The 16632-nt window shown below is 37.5% G+C and overlaps 1 protein-coding gene across 3 annotated transcripts in view; it reads right to left on the bottom strand.

The window, feature by feature from the left end:
- src (v-src avian sarcoma (Schmidt-Ruppin A-2) viral oncogene homolog) overlaps window positions 1-16632 on the bottom strand; it is an 80443-nt gene that overhangs the window by 63290 nt on the left and 521 nt on the right. For 2 of the 3 annotated variants that reach the window (XM_051659603.1, XM_051659606.1), the window contains exon 1: window positions 16430-16632. This exon is cut by the window's right edge. The gene's annotated coding sequence lies outside the window, so the exon portion shown is untranslated. Of the gene's footprint in view, window positions 1-1157; window positions 1209-16429 lie in introns of all 3 variants that reach the window. The other variant, XM_051659605.1, reaches the window with a different exon arrangement.

Genomic DNA, 16632 nt, shown 5'->3' with positions numbered 1-16632 from the left:
GATCTTATGATCAGACGAATATTACTTGTATTGGATGCTTAGATTAGTTGTGGAATAAATTCATCATCTGACTGGCAGGGATGGGGAGAAACAGAACACATGTAACGGGATTACGTATTTAAAATACAAAATATTAGTATCTGCATTCCACTACAGTTACAATTTAAATCATTGTTAATCAGAATACAGTTACATTCAAAAAGTATTTTGATTACTGAAGAGATTATTTTGCATTTCTTTGTCATTTATTTCATTTAATATTTACTCTATTCGGAGTAACAGTGGTGAAACACATTCTTATGATGTGTAACATTCATACGAGCAGACAGAGGGTACTTTCACACTATTTTGAGTGAAAAGATGGATCTAAAGCCATTGAGGAATTTTCCCTTTTGTAGCAAAATAGAGAGAATCCACAAATGATCAGAAGTTGTAGTTGTGTTCACTTTGTGGGGTATTGAAGCAAATTTGGAGCAGCAGAAATAGTTAGCCTTGTGTAAATTGTCATGTGAACATTTAGCTTTATGCTAAGCTAAAAAGCTATTTCTAGCCATTTTACATGCACCTGTTACCAGGCACGGTTATAATTTTTTAACAAGAAAATCCACAATCATATATTTTTTTTTTTTTTTCACTAGTAAGACATTTAATATTAGGGAAAAAATGTACTGCAAAAATCTTATTCTAAATGAGACTTTTTGTACTGTTTCCCTGTAAAAATATTAAAAAATCCTTAAAACATTTACCTTGTTTTATAAGCAAAACTGCATAAGATATTTAGGCTTTTTTCAGAGAATGTATTTTTAAAATAAGTGTATTTTGTATCACTGTACTGACAGATATTCTTCTTGTTATTACCTTGTTTATAGTAAAAAAAAAAATAAAAAAATCTCCCAGTGCTGAAGAAGTAATCCAAAGTACTGTATTTAGATTACGTTTCTGACCTTGAGTAATCTTATGGAATACGCTACAAATTATATTTTACATCATGCATTCTATAATCTGTAGTGGAATACATTTTAAAAGTAACCCCTTCCAACCCTGCTGACTGCAAATAATGCATTTTTAAAATGACATTGGTAGCAAAAAACTTCTGTTTTTGCGTGATGCTGCATCAACACCACTAATTGTCAGCAACAAACACAAATTTTACTGACCTTTAATACACCTCAACAGTGAACACCCACTTTTTCCAAAGGCCTTGGTTCCTGTAAAAAAAAATTCTAATCAATTTCTCTACATCTAACAAAGAGTTCTGAGCCATGAACCTAAGCAACAAGCTCCGAGATTAATTACAAAATTTCAACATTCAAAAATAATAAATAAAATTAAAAAAAAATAATTAAAATCTGAAAACCTAGCACTTGTTAGCCAGCAGAAACTTTCAACTGAATGTGATTGGTGGAATTTGCTACAGGATTGTGGGTAGTGTAGTACTCTACTTCATCAGGAAGTAGACAAACACTAAAAAATTATTTAAAATTAAAGTCACGTATGGCTTCTATGGAAGCATACAGTTGTGGCCAAAAATATTTGCACCCTTAATAAATATGAGCAAAGAAGGCTGTGAAAAATATGTCTTTATTTTTTATCCTTTTGATTGTTCATTCAAAATATTCTCTAATGGATATCAAACAATTGCAAACACAACAAGTTCTATCACAAAACAACTATTTTTATAAAATATATGTGTGGCACAATTACAGGCACCCTTTTATTCAATACTTTGTGCAACCTCCCTTTGCCAAGATTAACAGCTCTAAATCTTCTCCTATAATGCCTAATTAAGTTGGAGAACACATGGCTAGGGATATGAGACCATTCCTCCATACAGAATCTCTCCAGATACTTCAAATTTCGAGGTCCACATAGGTGGACTCTCCTCTTCAGTTCACCTCACAGGTTTTCTATGAGGTTCAGGTTAGGGGACTGGGATGGCCATGGCAGGACCTTGATTTTGTGGTCAGTCAACCATTTTTTGTGTTGCTTTTGAAGTTTGTTTTGGATCGTTGTCCTGCTGGAAGATCCAACCACGGCCCATTTTAAGCTTTCTGGCAGAGGCAGTCAGGTTTAGATTTTTTTTATCTGTTGGTTTTTGATGCCATGTATCCGAACAAGATGTCTAGGACCTCTGGCATAAAAACAGCCCAACAACATTGAAAATCTACCCCCATATTTAACTGTGGGCATGGTATACTTTTCCATATGGCTACCTCTCTGTGTGCGCCAAACCCATCTCTGGTGTTTCCTGCCAAAAAGCTCTATTTTTAATCTGACCATAGAACCTGGTCCCATTAGAAGTTCCAGTAGTGTCTGGCAAACTGAAGACACTTGAGTTTGTTGTTGGATGAGAGCAAAGGCTTTTTTCTTGAAACCCTCCCAAACAACTTGTGGTGATGTAGGTGACTTCTGACTGTAGTTTTATAGACTTTCTGACCACAAGACCCAAATAATTTCTGTAATTATCCAGCTGTGATCCTTGGAGGATTTTTGACCACTCGAAACATCCTCCTCACCATGCATGGAGACAATTTAGACACACGTCCTCTTTCAGGCCAATTCGTAACATCTCCAGTAGATTGGAACTTCTTAATTATTGCCCTGATGGTGGAAATGGGCATTTTCAATGCTTTAGCTATTTTCTTATAGCCACTTCCCATTTTGTGAAGCTCAACAACATTTTGCAGCACATCATAACTATATTCTTTGGTCTTACCCATTGTGATGGATGACTAAGGGAATTTGGCCTGTGTGTTACCTCATATTTACACCCCTGTGAAAAAGGGAGTCAGGGCTAAACAATTTCATGTTCCAAGTCACCCAGGCTGAAGTCATTAAAACTCATTTTTTAACCACTCCACAGATTTCATATTAGCAAACTATAGTTTTGGCAAGTCGTTTAGGTCATCTACTTTGTGCATGACACAAGTAATTTTTCCACACAATTGTTTCCAGACAGATTGTTTCACTTTTAATTGACTATATCACAATTCCAGTGGGTCAGAAGTTTACATCCACTAAGTTAACTTGGCCTTTAAGCAGCTTGGAAAATTCCAGAAAATGTCAAGCCATTATGCAATTAGTCAATCAGCTTCTGATAGGCTAATTGGCATCAATTGGAGGTGTACCTGTTGATGTATTTTAAGGCCTACCTTCAAACTCAGTGCCTCTTTGCTTGACATCATGGGACAATCAAAAGAAATCAGCCAAGACCTCAGAAAAAAAAAAATGGTGGACCTCCACAAGTCTGGTTCATTCTTGAGAGCAATTTCCAAATGCCTGAAGGTACAACGTTCATCTGTACAAACAACAGTACACAAGTGTAAACACCATGGGACCACGCAGCCATCATACCGCTCAGGAAGGAGACGCATTCTGTCTCATAGAGATGAACGTAGTTTGGAGCGAAAAGTGCAAAGCATTCTCAGAACAGCAGCAAAGGACCTTGTGAAGATGCTGGAGGAAACAGGTAAACAAGTATATATATCCACAGTAAAATGAGTCCTATATCGACATAACCTGAAAGGCTGCTCAGCAAGGAAGAAGCCACTGCTCCAAAACCGCCATAAAAAGCCAGTCTACAGTTTGCAAGTGCACATGGGGGCAAAGATCTTACTTTCTGGAGAAATGTCCTCTGGTCTGATGAAACAAAAATTTAACTGTTTGGCCATAATGACCATCATTATGTTTGGAGGAAAAAGGGTGAGGCTTGCAAGCTGAAGAACACCATCCCAACCGTGAAGCATGGGGGTGGCAGCATCATGTTGTGGGGGTGCTTTGCTGCAGGAGGGACTGGTGCACTTCACAAAACAGATGGCATCATGAGGAAGGAAATGTATGTGGATATATTGAAGCAACATCTCAAGACATCAGCCATGAAGTCGCAAATGGGTCTTCCATATGGACAATGACCATAAGCATACCTCCAAAGTTGTGGCAAAATGGCTTAAGGACAACAAAGTCAAGGTATTGGAGTATCACAAAACCCTGACCTCAATCCGATAGAAAACGTGTGTGCAGAACTGAAAAAGCATGTGAGAGCAAGGAGGCCTAAAAACCTGACTCAGTTACACCAGTTCTGTCTGGAGGAATGGGCCAAAATTCCAGCAACTTATTGTGAGAAGCTTGTGGAAGGCTGCCCAAAATATTTGAACCAAGTTAAACAATTTAAAGGCAATGCTACCAAATACTAACAAAGCGTATGTAAACTTCTGACCCACTGGGAATGTAAGGAATAAAAGCTGAAATAAATCATTCTCTCTCCTATTATTCTGACATTTCATATTCTTAAAATAAAGTAGTGATCCTAACTGACCTAAGACGGAATATTTTCTATGACTAAATGTCAAGAATTGTGAAAAACTGATTTTATATGTATTTGTCTTAGGTGTATGTAAACTTCTGACTTCAACTGTAGTAGTTCTGTCTTGAAAGGTTTATGCTATGTTTAAAGGTGAAGTGTGTAACATTTTTAGTGTTTATAAACTTTCTTCTATCCTAGCTTAATATATAGAGGCAACTATAAGTAAGCCATTTGTAGGTTGATTTCCTCACACTGTAAACACTGCAGCCTCTCGCGACATGGGCCATTCAACCGAAAACTTGTTTTGTTTCGCATCAGCAGGACCACCAACAATATTAACAACAGAACACACAACACAGTTGCACACAAACCAGAAAACAGAACTTACAAAACATGTCTGAAGGGTTTGTAGTCGAAAAATAGATGCACTTCTATGCCGGCCTTATTTATTTGAACTGGAGTCCTCAATCAAACAGAGAGCTAGGAGGCTGAAGGTCGCTACACATACACATCCTTTAACCAGTGTTGTGTGTAGAGAGCGGGACTATCGGTTTGTTCGGTCAACAGCAGACGGAGGCGTATTTGAAAAGCTGATTGAATACAATATTTATTTTTGGAATTCTGTTTGGTAGCGCTAGTGGCACAGAAATTACACACTTCAGCTTTAAAATAAATTGATTCCTAATGAGATTTTTACTTTTGGCACCCTACAGTTGTGTTCTATATCCACCTATTCAAACCTACAATGAAGATGCAGCTATGATTGTATTTTGAAAACAAGTCAGGGCATCATCCTGCACCACAGCAAAGACTCATATTCAGCTGATTACTGATCACTAGGAAAATAGACCAGCTTCCACATTCTGTCACCTCTGAACTTCCTCTAAACATGAATAGAAGAACTGGACTGACTAAACAAAGACTGCTCAATCTTTTCAGTAAGGGAATATGTTGCTTAAAAATTATTGAACAAATTTCTCAAAATGAATATTAATGATGTGATGTTCGCTCAAAAGTTCTAACTCATTCACTGAAAGGTGGAATTGCAACAATAAATGACTGTTTTCAAACAGGTTTCCTAAACACTCTATGGTAGGATGAAAAATTGTCCCAGCCCAAATTTAGACCACTGGTTGAGCCAGTGTTGCTGTGTTGCAAAGGACAGGATGCTCAAACGAACAAAAAAAAAGTTTTGCAAATGGCTTATTTACAGTTGACTTTATAAAATTAGAATTAAAGAAAGTATTTTAACACTGAAATAAGAACACACCTGACACGTCAATTTGCTCAATGTGGGAAAAAAATAGCCTAAACATAGGATTGTGTACAGTACAGTGAGGACATGGCCTTGAAATTTAGTACTAAATCAACGACTGAAGCTTGATGCTTTTCCTTTTTCAACAAGAGAAACCAACATTCAAATGACCCAAAGATGACTCGTGATTTATCCAGACCAGGCTATCAAACATAACAGCTTCCCACCCTCCATATTTCCATAACAGACTTCAGACAAGTGACCAAACAGCCAAGTGATTTCCATTGCTGCTCACGCTACTGTTTAAATATTCAAATGGCACTGCCAGTCAACACGAGGGAAGAACTTCCTTTAAAATGAAGCTTTGCCAGCATCCATGCATTTAAAGGGGATTGCCTCTGTGGTCACGCTTGAATTCGCAAACGTCTGTTGTACAAGCATGTGACTATTAGAGGTTGGGGATTTTTGTTTTTTTCTTTCCTTTTAAAAAAGAATCCTATATGCTACGGCTCGCTTTCCTTAAAGATGAAGGGTGTGATTTCTCCACCACAACAATAACTGAATGGTATCGCAAAAATAATCACTGTTGTCAAACAGGTTTCCCCCGAACAATCCCCTTGTTTGCTATTGGTTCGAACAAACAGATAGTCCCAAAGTCACGTCATTGGATGAGCCAACATTGCTGCGTCGGAATTGTTGGGATGCTCAAATAAAGAGCGCAATGTTTTGACAGTGCCACAGAGCTGCAGTGTTTACACTTTTCAGGGAAATCAACCAATGATTGGCTTACTTACAGCATATTTATCTCTGGATATTAAGATGGGTTTGGAGAAAGTATTTTAACAGAGAAAAAAAACCAAAAAAAACACCGCACCTTTCAGGATTGGGAGTTTATGCAAAAATCTACTCTAATATTCATGCACAAATGAATATTAATAAAACTGTGAACTGAGTGAACCCAGCACTAGCGTCTTCCCTTGTGTCTTATAATGTAATTCTCCAAAGAAACTGAAATCTACAAAAATCAGAGCGAACTTTCTCTCTCTTTCTTTCTCTCTCAGTTGTTTAGACGCACTTGAGACTTGCACTATTTCCCACGCTATAGGCGTTTGTACGCAAGACTTTTGATATCCAACACCCATTTGATTAAGAAACTATGACACCAAGATAGGTAACAATGTGGTGAAATTGGTAGGATCCTGATGTAGGAACCAGCCCTATTACAGACTATTTTAATGTTTATTATGGGTCATTCATATCTAACGCATTTTCCCGTCTGTCTGTGGTTTTCCGATGGTTTTTTCTATGCGAGCATGCACTAGACAGACATCTTTGTCTGTTGAGCCATGTCTTGCTGTTTTTTCAGCATCTTGAGCAGGAGCGCAGCGGTTTTTAGATGGTGTGTCAAATTAAAAAGAACTAAAACATTTAAAAACATGTCGAGACACCTGCGTTCTGTTCTACTCATTGTGGTGGGTCTAGTTTTATTTAGTGCAACAATACATTCAATTTGAATGGCCCCTAAACTGTGCCAGTGCTTCCCAAGACATTACAAACCACTCACTTTGAATACTGACCAAAAAATTTAATTTTATGAGTGATTTTAGTCAATATACAAAGTGAAGTTACAATTATTTGACCAAGTACTGTAGATGAAATAAATATGGGATAATATACCGTATACTGTGATTTCTTTCAATGTCAGATACATTGCCGTTATCTAGACAGCACGGTTGTCTGGGAATATAACGAATATATAATGCAAATACAGTTCAAGCATAATAGAATTTAAATGTGAAATGCGTAATTTCTGTGCCATTAGTCTCCCTTCGTCATCCATTGGCCAGACAATCAGACAGTCCCGCTCAAACTCATGCCATTGGTTGAGTCAATGTTGATGTATCGGCCTGGTCAGACAGAGTAAAGTTTTGTTAGCACTCAGTGTTTAAACCTTTTGAAACAAAAATTAACCTACAAATAGCTTACTTAAAGTTGTCTCTGTGTATTAAACTGGGACAGGAGAAAGCATTTCAACATCAAATAAATTACATACATCACCTTTAATGATAGAAAATGAGACACAAAATTGAACACTTAAAGCCCCAGCACACTTATGGAGAAGTTCTTCTTCGTTCAGAGGTTAAAAAACAGCTGAGCAACGACATACTGTTTGTGAACATTCCAACAACAGCTGTGCCACAGTTGGAGGTGTTTTGAAATACATTTAAAAATGAGGACGCTCAAGACTACATGTAAAACATCAACTAATATGACATTAATATGTGTTTTCAATGACTTCATGCCTCATTCTGAGTAGAATTCACACAAGATCAGTAAAAGAAACTGTTTTAACTACTTGATGATTTAAAGTAGTATGCAAGCGGTAGATAATGTGTAATTTGTCTTGTTTACATTCTGAATTCATAGAGCTAATGCGCTAACATGCGGTATGCGGCCATAATATGCGGCAATTACACTTTGTTATTGTAATTTGTGATGACACTGATACTACTGCAAAATTGGTTTATAAAAGAGCGTTAATGGGCAGAATACAGAAAAAATGAAAGATGATAGGAATATCTTACTTTGGCAGACGTGTGTATGGATTTTAAATGCAAATGGCACAACAGAGTGAATGGGCACTTAAAGGAATATTCCCGGTTCAAAACAAGTTAAGCTCAATCGACAGCATTTATGGCATAATGTTGATCACCACAATAATCTATTTTGACTTGCCACTCCTTTTCTATCAACAAAAATCGATGGTTGCAGTGAGACACTTATCAATGGCTGATGAGCTGAGGAGCACTTCATAATCATGTAGGCCTACTTAACAATAAAAATGGGAAATTATAATCCATGTCACGTTAAAATCCCATCCATCCTTGTTTTGCTGTCAAAAAATTGAAGGCGAGAACAGAGGGAGTATTAAAAAGAGATGTGAAGCATCTGTGGCCTCCCTTGCCTCGGGTTGACAGGAAGTGGCCCTGAACTCCGTGCGGACACAGAAGCGCTGTGTTCCTCTGAACGGACCACCATCATGTCCTCCATTCAAATGACATCAGATGTTCCCGAAAATGAAAAAGATATATTGTATTTTACATAAATAAAGCGAATCCTTTTTTAGGACAAATAGAGCACAATAGTGTGGCTTTGGAAATAAAAATCCCATAAATGTTTTCCATTGGGGAATATATTTTTTAACAATAACTTATCAACTTTTAATTTGCAGTGAACTCTCAAGTTTTGTAAGGGCATACTTACCGCAAGCTCTCAGGTTGTTAATCAACGGTAAATGCTTCTGCTGAAGCCATAAGTTTGCATTATTTCAACTAAACAAAAAAAAAAAAATCATGTTTGATAGTTTAATTCCTGGTGAAGAACTACACTATCCATGATCCATAGTTTTTAATTTGATTCAGTCATTGACAATGCATTGTAGTTCATTCCCTGATTAAAGACGTTAAGTACTCAGTCTTGTACCTTTGTCTTTTTGTCAGATTTTCAAATACCTTTTTACTTCAAATCAATGGTTGCAGTGTTGTGATTCACCTAGAAGCTGGTTGTTTTGGTTCATGGCTTAGAACTCTTATAAATTATTTTATAAAATCTCTATGGAAGAAAATTGAAAGGGAAAAATAATTCTGTAATCAAGAAGGCTGAAAAAATGGGTGGGCACTGTTGCGCTCTATAAGATTAATATAGAAAATTAACAAGAAAGAATGAGATCACTGCCATTGCAACTTTATGTATTTGAACAATATACACTGTAATTAGAAGTCAGAATGTATCTCAGATGGGATGAAATCATATGAACATTCTCACTAAAATAATGCAGGTGGTATTTACGAACTCACGCAAGTGTCCTTGAGCATTAGCAGGAACTAATTGGGTTCATAACTGGGACAAAGCAACAGAAAATAGAGAGGCAGCTACATGCAACGACAGAAGTTAGCCGCCTGCTACATTAAAAATTTAACAAGATCTGTGGGTGGCCACATCAAATCACGACTGTATTGTCCAAACCCAGAGAGGCTGATAGTGTGTCCATTTAAAATGCAAATTTCACTTCCAATCTAGATGATGTGCAATACAGACCGCTTGTTAAATCGTGTGTAAAGTACTCAACACCATCAGGGTCTATTGTGCACTCATATCAAGTGTTTACACACACATATAAAAGAGAAGGTGATAGAGTTTCCTGTTTACAGACATTGAACAAAACATGTCCGAATCACATTTCACTCCAAAATAAATAAAATAAAAAAATACATTTTGCATAAAGAAAATAAACCCTATTTTAATAAAGTACACATTCCCAAAAAAAAATCTGATTACCGTAATGCATCTGGATGTCTTGAGGTTTTTTGTAATTCCCATTATTGTCAATAGTGATTATCATTAGTGTAATATAGTAATGGCTTATGATATATCAGTAAGAAAAATTAATGCAATGTTTTTCTAATGTATTTCCATAAAATTTAAAAATGAAATATTCATTATTTTCAAATAACAATAATTTGATGTATTTTTACATTATGGTAATGAGAACCAGGGTGGAAACTGTGCTTGACTGTCATGAAAATAATATCACAATGGAAAAAAACGGTTCTAAAAGACTTTCTTAGAGGCTTAAAAATTATTTCTACACATTTTTTAAAATATGGTGATCGTTATCTTAAGAGTAAGAAAATTAAAGTGTTCCTTTGTCTTTAGCATGGACACTGATTTAAAAATGTCTCAAAAATATCTTACTAAGTGACTCAAGTAATCTAATTTGACTATGGTGCATATCAAGATTATAGCATTTCAAAAGATGAAGCCACTTTTTATTGCATGCCAATTCTCAAAGCCAGTCCATGGAAACAAACACGTCATTCATAGCAGAGCCAAAAGCCCAGTGTATCACTCTACACAGACAGAGGGTCCCACTGATGGGGGAACAAAGGCCTCACTACACCGGCACGCAACCAATTAACGGGAATTTCGTCTTAAAGAGCTGCTTTCCCAATGATCTCATTTGAAGCCGACTCTAACTTCCATGGATTCAATGAGAGGCATTCACAGCATTCCGAAAGGCATTAGGGGCCACTTCACGGGCCCCGTGTTCCCTCTCTGAGAGCCCTCAATGCTGCTATGAGCACATCTAATTAAGAGCCTTGGTTCTTTCTTATGAAAGCACTCATAGGGACAGTCAACAGCCATGGGCAATGTAGAGAGACAACAGGCAAACACAAATGATGACTGGATGCATTAGCTAATTGCTCTAAGTGACTATAGGATAAACATCTTACAGGATTCAAGCACATCCCCAACAGATTTAGGGAATACCTTTAAGTTATTAGCCGTTAATTCAATACAAACAAAACAAAGACAGACAAAGCAGTTCAATTGTGATGTACTGTTTACAGACTCCAAGTGTGTAATTTCACTCATAACAAATATTGCGTATGAAAGGCTGATATTTTCAGGCACCTATGAGAGAATTCTTTATTGCTGAATCACTAATAATATTGCTCATACTTGGGGTTAGGGAATTGAACAAACTTCTATCCAAAGTACTAAACTGTGGTGCGTAACTTGTCTTGCACTATTTGTGCTACATGAACAATACCTCAAATCAAATGGTTTGTTGAGGAGAAGTGCGGTATCACTTTCTAAGCAATCAGATACAGTATGCGATTGTATCACCTGTGGAGTACAATCCCCCTAGTCTTACATGGAAGGAGGGGGGACCCATTGGTGATTCTCACAAACCTGTCAAGAAAATGTCTTGGTCGTTTTAAACCCCAAATCAAAATGAAAGAAAAAAATAAAAGATAAAAAATAAAAACATTTTTACTAAAAACAAATTTTCAATTATATTTTGCATAAAGGAAATAACGCCTACATTTAGGACCATTAAGATTTTTTGCATTGTGACATTATTTTCAGGACACTTCAATTCCAATTCTCAATACTTGTTTGTTTGTTTGTTTTAACGCCATGTTAGCTTCTATGTCTATTTTCATGGCATGATCCAGGTTAAAAATAAAAACAGGTAAACAACTAAAAACCTATATAAGATGTTTAAGATTTAATTCTCATTACCGTAACATTTTACTTGACTACTGTTTTCAATAACCTTCCATTTTCTTATTTTATAACTTTAAGAATAATTTAATGACTTAATGACTTAAAAAGGTTCTTATTTGATTTCTCAACGTTTGTAGCCAGATTCCTTCTTCTGAACTTCTTAAAATTCACACCATCTACACCTGACAAAAGCGGGGTTGCGTCACATCGAAACGGCTTGAAGGTGTGTACACTGGATGCATAGAAATTAACGTTCTAAAAAAAACAAAAAAACTTGTGCAGACAATCAGCTGTGAGCTGGAGCGTCAAGCGATTTGCGACGCAATGCGTCAAGCCGCTTGCATCCAGTATAGGCATGGTGTAAGAACTTTCTTAATTTTTTCATAGGAAGATTTTTGTGAATCTGTAATTAAAGCCACATCCACAGTCCACTCTAATCTGTTTTCATTGAAAATGCATTGATTTTACTACGTTTATGCCTCTCATCCACATTGGAGCTCCGTTTTCCTGCACCGAAAACAAAGATTTTCAAAAATGTTCCCCATAACCACACATTTTGGAAAATGATGATGCTAGGATACTGAAAAGGTTTCAAACTTAAATGGATTTGTATGGACATGGCCTAAGATTTGCAGGTGGGATCTTTTGATTTTAGCCAGATTTTAACCACCTAGCAACCATGCAGAACACCCTAGCAACACCCGGAATACCTAATCAACTGTACAGCAATGTCCTGGCAACCAACCACAACACTCTAGCAGTGTGGCAGTGGGTTTTGTACAGACAAACACTTAAAAATCTATTTGCTGGCACTAAGAATACAGGCATCCTAATACTTTAAAATTTCTTTATAATTTATGGCACTAAAACACAGGAACATTGAAGAAATACTTAAAGAGCACCTATTATGGTTTTTCAAATATTACCTTTCATGTAGTGTGTTATATAGCTGTTTGAGAATGTAAAAAAGTCTGCAAAGTTTCAAAAATCAAAGTGCACGACAAATGGAGTTATTGACTCCCAAAAGAAAGAACCGATTCTGAACACCTGAAACGAGTCGTTAGTGATTCCAGACTTACTTCCAGTACTAACCTACGTAATTTGGTTACAAAAAACCCGGCTCTGGTCTTCATTGGCTGCCTGGGAACAGCTTTGACCTGCCCTCAAACACTACACTAAGCGGTAGACCAATCACAACAGACTGGGACATCTGACCAATCAGAGCAGAGTAGGTTCTCTGAAAGGAGGAGTTTAGAATGAATCCTTTAGAATGGATCATTGAACGAGTTGTTTTTGACACTGGGAAAAAAAAAGGTAATGCTGCAATTTAAATTATGAGCAAATTAAAGTGTTTTTTGACCTTGGATGCATGTAAATCTATTGTATGAGACCTTTAAAACAAAAAACCATAATAGGTGCTCTTTAAACCTGTGGTATTAAAACATCTACTTAAATGATACAAACTGATATTGATGAAAAAAATAATAATAATCTACTCAACTAAGCCCTAACATTAAAAATGTCAATGAGATACTGTGGCAAGGACTCGACTGTGAAAGAGCCCATGATAACCAGGTTGCACAATGACAAAATTGGAACTATAATAGGAGTCCTTGCGTATTTAAGTTTACAGAGGACAAAGAAGGGACAACAGAAAGATAAACAAAAAATATGGCTGGTTTATCAGCCACAATGGGCCTCACTTTGCAGAGTATTCAGCCAATGTTGTGTCTACTTCTCCAGAAAGGAATAGTTCACCCAAAAATAAAAATGTGTACATCATTTTTGGATGAATGATCCCTTTAAATGACAAAACTACCAATGCTCATAACATTCATGCGTTTAAGACAAGTGAGAATGAGTACATTTAACATGTGTGATAAATGTTAATGATGCCACATGCAGATAGTGTGTGGCTGATGGGACTGTAGACTCACAACCTGTCCTGGGTCGATTTGGTTAGTACAAACCACACGCTCACTTTCACTTACCTAAGTGCATTTTTTCATGATGACGCTGCGAAAACTAAACTCTCAAAAGACATGTGTGGGCGAAGTCATTCTACCAAGATGTGAAGTTGTAAACTAACAAATTACAGCTTAGTTCTATGGACAAACTCTCTTGATATGATTTCAATGACTGCAAGCCTATGATTTACAGTATTTTTTTTTCAGTGTTAAAGTACTTTCTTCTATCCCAGCTTAATATGCATAGACAACTATAGCCATTGGTTGGCTGATTTTTTACCAAAAAGTGTAAATACTATGGCACTGTGGAACTTTCAGACATAGATTTGTTTGAGCATCCCAAATAGCCTGACACAGTAACAATGTCTTGAGGTTGAGGAAGGACTATCAGTTTTGCGCCCAGTGGCAATATTACATTTCATTTCATTTCATAGTGGTCAATATTTTTGCAATTCCATTTGGTGACACTAATGGTGCAGAAATTACACACTTAAACCTTTAATGCATCGTATAGATCTAATATGATGCAAGGTGTTTCTCACAATAAAACAAAAGTTATAGATCTGTACATCGGCCAGGGCTACGTTTCCCAAAAGCATCGCAAGCCTAATGGTGGCCAAGCACCAGTGGTCTCTACGATCAACTTAAGCTTGCGATGCTTTTGGGAAACGCAGCCCAGGCCAGTTAATCTGCCAATTGTTTGCCAATTTGAGATGACTGGAATTGGTTGTGCCAGATTTTTAGTGTAAAAGTAATTCTTCCTTCTTTGTTTCAATCCCATAATCTATTGACAACTTCAGAAAATAAATATGATTTTAGTGAATTTGGAGTAAATAATATGTAAAATGAGTGTTCGTATGAGTTCACCGAAACATTTATTGGCATTATATTGGTCATCTGCCACCCTGATCTCTAGATATCGATATCAGCCATTAAAAATTGGGTGTTGAAGATATGACAATCCAAGACATCTATGCAGCCATTAGGAATTTCCAAGAAAGCCTAGAAATTACATGTGGAATTGAACAGATACAGCATGGCATTCTGGTTACTTGAATTTAAGGATGTCCAAAAATAGGAATTAAAAGACTCACGCCTCATGGCAAACACAATATTTAGAGATTTGAGTCATCTTGAGTGGGAGGACCATAATCCCAAGCATATGACACCACCAACAATGCTGGCGAGATTTTAGTTCTCTTTAAGTGCACAGAATACTGTGTGGTTGATAGATAGATAGACAGACAGACAGACAGACAGACAGACAGACATACATACATACAGACAGACAGACAGACAGACAGACAGAGAGAGAGAGACAGACAAACAGACAGACAGAGAGATAGACAGACAGGCAAACAGAGAGCGACAGACAGACAGGCAGAAGACAGACCGACAGATGATAGATAGATAGACAGACAGACAGGCAAACAGAGAGCGACAGACAGACAGGCAGGCAGATGACAGACAGACAGACAGACAGACAGACAAACAGAGAGAGAGAGAGAGAGAGAGACAGATAGCCAGACAGACAAGCAGAGAGTGAGCGACAGACAGACAGGCAGATAAATAGACAGACAGACAGACAGGCAGATGTCAGACCGACAGATGATAGATAGATATAGACAGACAGACAGAGCGCGACAGACAGACAGACAGATAGCCTGACAGACAAACAGAGAGAGAGCGACAGATAGACAGACAAGATAGACAGACAGAGAGAGAGACAGACAAACAGACAGATAGATAGCCAGACAGGCAAACAGAGAGCAACAGACAGACAGACAGACAGGCAGATGACAGACAAACAGAGGGAGAGAGACAGACAGATAGATAGCCAGACAGACAAACAGAGAGCGACAGACAGACAGATAGATAGCCAGACAGACAAAGAGATAGATAGACAGACAGGCAGACGACAGATGATAGACAGACAGACAGATAGACAGACAGGCAAACAGAGAGTGACAGACAGACAGGCAGGCAGGCAGACGACAGACAGACAGACAAACAGAGAGAGAGAGACAGACAGACAGATAGATAAATAGACAGACAGACAGGCAGATGTCAGACCGACAGATGATAGATAGACAGACAGACAGACATATAGTTAGATAGATAGATAGATAGATAGATAGATAGATAGGCCTAGGCCTTAGTATCAACCTAATCTCAGATGTTTCTCCAACAATTCCTTAGTAAAAAAAAAATAACAACAGACACAACTGTAAGAGTAAAGAACTCAAACTTAATTGGACATTACAGTTCATATAAGAATTTCTGACGTTTCAAACTCAAACTTCAGACTCAAATCTGAGCATTGTTGAGATCTCTTCTGAAACTCTAGAGGAGAAACATGTGAGATTACTGGGGTCTTTTTTTTCCAAGGAGAAACATCAGAGAAGCAGGTTTGCTCTCGGTTTAATCTCATTGCTGTCCAGGAGAAACAACTGAGATATTACGAGGGGATCTACAGTCAGGTGTGACGTTCAAAACGAGGGCAAATCTAGACTAGTCCTTCAGAGGACTTTGGGTAGTTTTAGTCAACTGAATCAACTCACCGTTAATACGGCGGTCTGCCTGCAATATTCGCCAACATAAATCGATAATCATACCAATCGATTCAATCGGTCATCCTGAAAACATCACAGTCATTTAGTATCTCAAGATCCATTTAAAACGGTATTCAGAGGGGCACGGACTCTCATTTATGCTATTAACCTGACTGAGATCTAAACAAATGATCTTGTGCTCTATTTCAAAACAGCAGCCATTCAATCTCACGCCCATCAAAACATATACGATATAAAATAACGCGTTTATACTCACCCCGTCGAACCACAAATGTGGCGTGAATAAAATCCTTTCGTTTGCTGGCTGTTCTTGAATGACCTCTGGTTTATTGTTTTGGTCTGTGAATGAAAATGGCTCAGCTTTCCATCGTCAATAATGTTCACCGGCTCTGATACGCGAAATGAAACTGGGAGCGTGAGCGCAATTGGTGCGCGCTCACAACTGGGATTGCCTAGGAA

The sequence above is a fragment of the Myxocyprinus asiaticus genome, chromosome 28 (genome assembly GCF_019703515.2).
Source record: "Myxocyprinus asiaticus isolate MX2 ecotype Aquarium Trade chromosome 28, UBuf_Myxa_2, whole genome shotgun sequence".
In the NCBI taxonomy this organism is placed as follows: Eukaryota; Metazoa; Chordata; class Actinopteri; order Cypriniformes; family Catostomidae; genus Myxocyprinus; species Myxocyprinus asiaticus.
The sequence above is the reverse complement of the archived record's forward strand: the minus strand, read 5'-3'. Positions and strand labels throughout refer to the sequence as shown.